The sequence below is a fragment of the Eumetopias jubatus genome, unplaced genomic scaffold, assembly GCF_037043125.1.
Source record: "Eumetopias jubatus isolate StellerSeaLion01/CBP00866 unplaced genomic scaffold, mEumJub1_p1.0 scaffold_8, whole genome shotgun sequence".
Taxonomy (NCBI): Eukaryota; Metazoa; Chordata; class Mammalia; order Carnivora; family Otariidae; genus Eumetopias; species Eumetopias jubatus.
In genome coordinates, this window is record NW_028274814.1 from 9,572,216 (window position 1) to 9,581,350 (window position 9,135).

At 42.5% G+C, this 9,135-nt stretch overlaps 1 long non-coding RNA gene across 1 annotated transcript; it reads right to left on the reverse strand.

The window, feature by feature from the left end:
• Window positions 1-5,330: 5,330 nt before the first annotated feature.
• Window positions 5,331-7,202, reverse strand: LOC148163646 (uncharacterized). Its single transcript, XR_015768759.1, has 3 exons — window positions 7,037-7,202; window positions 6,543-6,689; window positions 5,331-5,535 (listed from the first exon to the last, which is right to left on the reverse strand). It is a non-coding gene; the product is annotated as an uncharacterized LOC148163646 (long non-coding RNA).
• Between the last annotated feature and the right edge of the window lie 1,933 nt (window positions 7,203-9,135).

Below are 9,135 nucleotides of genomic sequence, written 5' to 3' on the forward strand. Positions count from 1 at the left end.
TTTCTATTTTTATTTTTTCTGTTGTCTTCATTCTCCCTCACATCTGTCCAGGGTGCCGGGAAGATTGTCCCAGCAGCATTAGACTTTCATGATTTTCATAGCTCAGTCTCAGAAGCCATTCGTCTCTTTCCCAGTATTCCTACAAAGGACCCTCATTGGTTGGTCTGGGTTGTGTGCCCACCTGGCTGACCACTGCGTAAGAATTATGGGGACCACCGAAGGTGCAATACTCAAAAGAAAATGTTTATGGACAGATTTTAAATGTAACCCATGTCCATCATATCTTCCTAGGAAACTGTCAGGACTGTAACACGGCCCCGGGCCAATGTTCCCAATGCAGTAAGAACTAATCTACTAAATACACTGAAAATGCATGGTTTGTAATTACGCATAAGGACTAGATCTAAGTTTGGAGATCTTCAGCCTAGGAGGAAAGTCTCATGGAGAGAATTACAGGTTTGACCCGTTGTTACCCTCTAGTATTTCCTGTTCTTTTTAGCCATTTACTTCCATGGGTAAGCATAACGGTGGGCAGGTTGACTTGAGAAGAATTTCTGGTCTCAGAGTCTCCCGACCTAAAATCAATCGCTTTCCCTCTCCCTCCTTCCATCCCTCCCTCTGCACCTCCCCCACCCCATCACCAAATGTGACTGGATTTCCCTTGACCCACTGTATGTAGGACTTGCTCAGAATCCTGAAATGGGACATTCGACAGAAATCTTGGGACTGAAATCTTTGTGTTCAAAGTGGGGATTGGGCATGCTTCCTTATACTCATGTGGTCATGTAATTGTGCCAATAATGAAAGCTCTAGATGTAGCTACTTTCATTAACTTCCATTTCACAGAGGTAACAAGTGTTCTGTTGTGAGTGCCTGGGAAGCTGTCTCTTGCCAAATCTGGAGAAGAATATATGAAGGGAAGAGTTCTTCTGGGTAAACCTTCTTGGTACGAGGTATCAGAAGCTTTTGTAGAGCTCAACAGCATACTGCAAAGTTTAATTATATACTCATATATTTTAGGCTCTCTAAGTTTATTTGATAAAGGTTCAACCCATTATATTAACATAATGACTGTGCTTGTCTTGTGGAAAACTTGGAAACAGACTAATAAAATATCTCCCCTGCTATGAAAACTAGATGGCTTTAGTTTGAGAGAATTGAATGTGGTTCATCGCAGTCTGACACTGACAATTTCTACACTATTTTGGACAGCATTCTCAGAGCATTTAACATTTACTTTGACGGCAAAGCTGTGGCAAGAAAGGTTCTGATTGAGTGGTTATGAACCAAAAACCAGGCAAGAAGCTTGACTTTTAGGCATAATTTCCACCCTGTTAATCCTCCTATGGCTCTTTAGGAAATGAGATAGAGAATAATCCATTCTTAGTGGGCTGAAGAGGCTCAACATCTGAAAAGTTAGCACGTATATTGGAAGTTAAATTTCCATTTCATACAACTAGAAAATAAGACAGACTATTCCAGAAACAACTACGGACGTTAGGAAAAGGAATATTTCTTAAAGAACATGCACCTGTAAATCAGAGAAGATGTTATCCTAACATTATTTGAAGTTTCAACAACTCAACGTTGGTACAATTAATGATGGCAGCCCCTCCGGTCCAGCGTTCTCTCACGCAGGTGCTCTGCACACCACGTGAAATGTCACTCTCGGTGTCGTAACTTCCATCTTGCCATCATCCGTCACCTCACCTCCAGAGGCAGAAATGACAGCATTTCACCTTCTGACCACAGCCTTCCCTTGTTCCAGATCACGTGGTCGTCACTTTCCACTACTTTGAACCTCACTGGCACAGACAGGTTCCTCACGCTCTGCTCCTCCCAGTACCCTGGGCCTCTACTCTTACCATTCCCAGCTTAGATTTCTCTTTCCTCAATGGCCAGTCCCCCCACTTGTATTTCAAATTCCATCTTCCCGTTTTTTGTCCAGTTCTTTACTACACTATTAATAACCCCTTCTCTGTCTTGTAGCTTCATTCTACTTCGCACTGAATCCTCCTGTTAGCTTTTAAATATATTAAAGACTCTCCCATTAAAATAACTAGAGTTGGTTCTCATACACTGCTTCAGCTACCCTTCTGTATCTCTCTCCTCCACCCTCAGACTCCTTCAGAGAAGACTTGGAGTCACAGCATCCACTTCCTCACCTCCCACTTACTGCCCAGTCCACTCCTATGCAGCCTCTGGCTCGACAGAGGTATTCTCAACACCTTTCACTGAAGTCACCAGTTTTGCGCTTCCACATATAGGTGAGATCATGCAGTATTTGTTTTTCTCTGTCTGGCTATTTCACTTAGCACAGTGCCCTCAAGGGCCATCCGTGTCATGGCAATGGGAAAGATTTCCTTCCTTTTTACAGCTGAATAACTTCCCACATTCTATATATATAGTGGATATCTATATCTATATATCACATCTTCTTTATCCATTCATCCATTAATGAACACTTAGGTTGTATCCATAGCTCAGCTATTATAAATAATCCTTCAGTGAACATGGGGATGCATCTATCTTTTCAAGTTGCTGCTTTTGTTTCCTTTGGATAAATACCCAGAAGTGGAATTGCTGAATCATATGGTAGTTCCATTTTTAACTTCTTGAGGAACCTGCACACTGTTTTCCACAGTGGCTGCACCCATGTACATTCCCGCCAACGGTGTACAAGGGTGCCCTTTTCTCCATGTCCTCACCAACACTTGTTATCTCTTGTCTTCTTTTTAATAGCGGTTCTGACAGATGTGACGTGATATCCCACTGTGGCTTTGATCTGCATTTCCTTGATGATGAGTGATGTTGAACATCTTTTCAAGTAGCTGTTGGCCACCTGTATGTCTTCTTTGGAAAAATGTCTATTCAGAGCCTCTACTCATTTTAAAATCAGACCGTGTTTTGTTTTGTTTTGCTATTGAGTTGTATGAGACCTTCGTGTATTTTTGGATAGCCCCTCCATCCCAAGTCCTATTTCCCTGTTCCCTTTTCATTGACTGGTACCACTATGCATTTGGACATGCTAGTTTATCTCTCATCCTATCTACCACTGGATTCTGACATCTTTACCTCTGGAGCATCTTTTGAATTCTTCTATCAGTTTCTACCATAGTCTAGACACAATTTTTTACGTGGTATATTGCATTATTGGCCTTAAAAGTAACCTTCTTGTATGCAATCTGACCTTCACCCTGGCAGAATATGAATCTGATGATACCACCCCTTGGACAAGACACTTCAGAAATTCCCCTTTCTATTTAGGATAAAGACTCCATTTCTAAACATAAGTCACCTGTGCCTGTATGATCTGGCCCCTCCCTTAAACTCTGACTTTCTCCTGCACCACCTCCCTCACTCATCTATGCTCTAACCTCTCTGGCCATGCTCTCTCTTGCCACAGAACATTCTCACATGAGGCTCCTTCTATCTGGATTACTCTCTTGCCCCTCCACTACTTTCCAAGTTGGCTCCTACCTTCCCACAAGATAAGCTCCAGCTTTACCTCCTCGAGTGTGCCTTTGTGGACCCACCTTGCATCTATTTCTTGGCACTTATCACTGATAATTTTACATTTGCTTCTATTATTATTGTTAGCCAACATTGCCTGTCTTCCCTACTGGACTCAAGCTCCACAAGGTCATGAATTATGTCTGTTTTTGCCAATCATTATTACCATATAGCCCCAGGCAAGGGAATGTAATAGGAGCTCAATAAATATTTGTTAGATGTAAGATTGCTTAGATTGCTTTACGATATATTTTTCTATCTAAAAAAAGCAATGTGTGATTACTGTCAGGTTTGTGCCGTCTTGAGAGTTGTCCTGAAGTGGCCAGCAGAAACTTTGATGGCATACACGAAAGGGAGCGTACATAGCAGGCCACTGTGTGTGTTCTTTCAGAGTAGGTTGTGGATATAATCGCCCAATTTCTCAGAAGAAATGAATTGTGGCTCCCACCTTATTTCTTCTCTAGCCCCATAAAAAGCAGACTAAATGGAATCAGTTAATTTAGCACCGTTTCAAGTGAAGTTTCACACTATTCCTGGGACGGGATAGCATCATAGGCTAGTCGAGATGATCTAAGATTGGCCGTGGACAATTGCAGTTGGTGTTCTTCCCTACACGTTGGGAAGCATGTCGAAGTTTCAAGAAGTGTTACCAGAAAAAAAAAATCTTGTTTGCCTACCTAAAAGCTGTTCCTACATTTTCTCCTGCTGTAGAGCCTTTATTGTAATCCAGTGTATAGCCCCAACTCATGTGACTTGAGAAAGATACACTATCCAGGCCCCAGCAATAAATTCTAATTGATCTAAGCCAGTCATTGCGATCCAGTATCCTTGTCAGTTATTGAATCTGATGTGGGCATGCCCCTGTATTTCTGCCCAGTGAGATGTGAGAAGCCTTCGGGTTCTTGGAGAAAAGGCTCTTCTCTTATTATCAGAGGCACACGGATGAACGGTCCCTCTCCTTCTGCTCAGGGCTGTTGTGTCTGAATGGGGTCCTGAGAAGGCCGCAGCCAGCTTGTGACAATGGGAACTAGTCTGCAGATGAGAGACATGCTGAGCATGGCAGGGAAGAAAGATAGAAAGCTCTGGGCCACAGGCTATTTCTCCTCACTGATGTGGCTGGGTAGGCATGTGCAATTTGCCGGACACACACACACGCACATGTTTGTACATGTGCAACAAAGAATTTGGCAAAACATCATGTGCTTCAGTTTCCTTCTGCTGTTGCATGCATATACGGATAGAGTATACCCATTACGGGACAGAATCTTGTAGGGCTGTGTTTCAGGAATGAAACTGAAAATTAACCACTTTCATCAATTTCATTGCAGGTGAAAGAAAAATTGGGGTATGGCAAGCACTGAAAAATTTCCCAGCCTGTCATGGTTTCTTCCACTTTTAAGAGCTTGGAGATTACATTGGCCCCACTTGGATAACCCAGGACACTCTCCCTGTCTTAAGGTCAGCTGGTTAGCAATCTTAATTCCATCTGCAACCTTAACTCTCTTTCTGTACGCAACAAAGCCTAGTCACGAGTTCTGGGCATTAGGACGCAGAGGTATTTGGGTGTCACTCACATCCTTGCTGTCTTAGTATGTCTTCCACTTTAAGTTCATTCAAAAACTTATCCATTTGGTGAACATTTGAGCCCTTGCTATGGAAATGGAAATGAGACGTGGTCCCTGCATTTAAGGAGGTGATGATTTAGCAATGTCTTTCTCATAAAATGTTTTAATTTGTAGCATTCGATTTAATGATAAGGGAGCTATCGTTCTAAATAGTCTAGATATCCTGTCCCAGATACTCTAGATGTATGTGTATATGTGTGTTTTTCATTTTCTAGCTGAGTAACAGGAAGTTTACTGAGGTAAAGCTACTCTTACCCAGGAGTGCAGCTGGGAAGACACGGAGACAGTGTGTGAATGGTGATGTTCTTGCTTGTCCAATGGTTTTTCCTCTGTATCAGTGAATGCTTTATGTATGAAGAATTCCGCTCTCATTTTTGTTTTACGATAACTTCCAGACCTGTAAAGCAGAAAGGGAATGTTGCTTTCCCTGTTTTCACAGAATTTCAGCTGAGAACAGTGGGTGATAGAATCCTCATTGCATCCATAAAGTGTAGGGACGGTAATTTCCAACAGTCTAAAAGGAATAAAGATTTCTTGAAGTTTTCTTTGACATACATCAGGAATACATACGTATGTGAGTGCATGTGAGCCTGTGAGTGGCTTTTCCTCTCTCCTCCTGGTGGAGAGACTCTTGCATGACTCTTGCCTTAAGAATTCTAAAGGCCGGAGTTTGGCAGGAGTTAATCCATCAGCGCCGCAAAGAGGAAGGGCAGCAGAAAAACATGCCATTTGGGAAGGAAGGGTATGTGATTTCATGGGCTGGAGGATATTGCACAGACGAACGAGCTGTGCTTGAGTGAACAGACGGGTCCCTCTCTGGAGGGCAGGGGACCTCACCAGGAGTTTGTGTGGTGGGAACCACAAAGGGGATTTTAAAAGAAGTCAGCTGCAAGAGCATCTGCGTTGGGGGATGCAAAAACTCCACCAAGGAGACCCAAGACAAAACCTGCCTTAACAGAGTGAACAACAGCTATTTTAGAGGAACGACAGTGACGGGGACCGCACCCCTTCTCGGAGACAGCAGCAGGATGGGAGAGGAGGAGTGGAGGAGAGGAGGAAGGCAAGAACAGACACAACCCCCTACCCCTTTCCCCTCGCTGATGTCAGTGCGTATTCCTTTGTCCTCCCGAACGACTTTGTGCTGAATGGTTCTCTAAAGGACAACTTTTAATTTTAAATGCAGTGTTTCTCAAACTTGGGTTTCTAAGTTTCTGGGAGTTACTAAGTCTAAAGGCTCAAACTGTATCTTGGGAGGTCAGGCTCCCGCCTTATTCATTTTTTCACAATATTACCTTCAGTATAATAATTTGTATTTAAATAGCTATATCCATTGACATTGAAGAACCCACAAGATGTCACATTTATAGCTTAAAATAAATAACCCCGACTTGAGGAGACTCTTACCTGTCAAATGTCACAAGCACAGGCAGGAGTATGTCAAGACTTGTGTCTCATAATTGGGACTAAACATAGGACGAAACTTCGCTTTCGGTTTTGCCATTTTGTCCTGGGGATTTGTTGCACCAGTCCAAAGTGGAGTTGGTCTCTGATCTTTAGGAAATGAAACAGGGTCACTGTGGCAGTACATAAGACAATTTCTTGTCTTAGGGATGGGCGCTGTCTCTGTATACAGTGGCTTTGGTCTGGGTGGGTCCATGGCGGGAGATGGCCAGGAGAGGAGGTGACTGAAAGGGAGGAAGGCCCTTGTGATTCTCCTTAAGTAGGATGACTACCGCTGCTCTTTTCAAAAGGCACAGGCAGGGTTATCATCTCTGCATCTCTGAATGGGTACATGGAAATCTAGGTACCTTCAAACTTTATTTGTAAGTACACCCAACTGCTTCCCCGCACAGCTGACCCAGGAGAAATGTGGTAGAGTAATATACAGCACAACATACCCTAAGTTGATCTTGGATCTTCATCTATGCACCCTTTGGGGCTGCCAGCCATCGGTGATTTGAAGATTCTTCCTTCGGTCAGAGGAGGATGCCTTAGCCAAATTGAGGCAAGTAGCCATTGTTGATTAGAAACTTTCAAAATCACCTACTCCTTCTAATCAGTGGCAATGGGGCCTGAGTGAAGAAAACACAGACTGTGATAAGTAAAGCTGTACCCTAGAAAAACAGTCTGTGAAAAGTTTTTGGTCTCAAAACGCTAATACACGAGTCAATCACTGGGAGCAGAATTCATATGAAGAAAAATAACGAAGCTTTTTCTCAGGGAATGGGCAAAGTATTTCTCCACATTCCTGAAGTCACCTGAAACTGTAATGCATTTCACCACATTTCAGCAAGATAATAAGAAAGTGCTGTGGGGACAATGGCTTGTCTTGTACGCATTTGTCTGTGTGAGGATGAAATAAGCCACCAGTGGTGCGGAAAATCTGTAACTAGTGTTGAAAGGGTATTGAGGGGTGCCCGGGCGGCTAGTCGTTAAGCGTCTGCTCAGGTCATGATCCCAGGGTCCTGGGATCGAGCCCCACATCGGGCTCCCTGCTCGGCGGGAAGCCTGCTTCTTCCCCTCCCGCTCCCCCTGCTTGTGTTCCCTCGCTCGCTCGCTGTATCTCTCTGTCCAATAAATAAACAAAATCTTTAAAAAATAAAAAAAGAATAGGGTATTGAAATTATAGATTATATTTATTCATTCCTTACTGGCAAAGGAATTATGCAACACACTGGCTTTTATTCATTTTATTACCAACCAATTGTTGGCAAAAGGCCTCGATAATGTATTTCCTTTTCAACACCAGAGAAAGTGTTGAAATAAAAGTAAGCTATCGTTTATTTTTAAAGTTACCAAATTTCTGTTCCAGAAATATTATGACCTTCACTTTTAAATGGTGTCGATAATGTAGGAAATGAACTATGTTTCTTGGTCAGCAATCTGAAAAATTCATAAAACCCTGTCCCCTCTTTGACTCTTGAACCTAGCAGCGGTAGGCTGCTCCCAGAATTTCCATTAGAGTTGATGAAAGACACAGGTGCGCTCTGAGAGGCAACCATTTCTGGTGGCCTGTTATTTGAATAACATTATAAAAGACTGCTTTAGAGAGAGAACCAGTATGGGTAGGAGGCAAAACCCGAGGGACAAAAGTCTGTGTTTCTCTATGTGGGTGTATATTTTTGTGATTTCATTGGTTGCCTAGTTCAGAGAATATCTCTTGAGAAAATAATTGTGGGGAAAATAACTCAGCAGAAAGAGAATAATGGAAAGGAAAACCTTAAAGGGTTAATATATTTGGGAATCTAGTTTGCAATCTTGTGCACGCATGTGTGTGTGTGTGTGTGAGAGAGAGAGAGAGAGAGATGGGGGAGAGGGAAGGTGAGAGAGGGAGAGAGAGAAAGGGAGGGAGGGAGAGAAAGGGAGAGAGAGAGGGAGGGAAGAAGAGAGAGAGAGAGAGAGACAGGGAGGGAGAGAAAGAGTAGGAGAGAGAGAGGAGAGAGAGAGAGAGAGAGAGAGAGAGAGAGAAAGTAAGAGGGATTACTGACTGCTACCTCTATTGGAAGCATCTATTCAAAAACTATGCATACCTACTAAGATTGTTTTAGGCTCGGCCATCTCTATGCCAAATATCTGTTTCTTCAGGAAGTGACTTTTAAAAAACCTCAATAGCTCTATCATGGCCTGCAATTGATTCTTGACTCAAGATTATTTGGCTTTAGGTTTTTATTGATGGGTTGTGTGTTTTGCCTATTAACATTTTTTTTAATGATTTCCATAGCAGTTTAACACCTGGAATATAGTTTTTATTTTGGAGGAAGAAAACTTATTTATTTCATTTTATTAATTTTTTTCAAGGTCTTTTAACATCATGACCTAGGTGATTGTCCTCATCGTTGTTGATGATGGTTATTATTTGAATGAGTTAAATGTCATATGGGCTTAGTCAACCTGAAACTTTAAGTGTGTGAGTTTTATTTTGTTGGGCCAACATTACAACAGAGGATGAAAAAAATGTACCGTTCTGAAACCCTTAAGGCAGGCTCTGGACATCTGA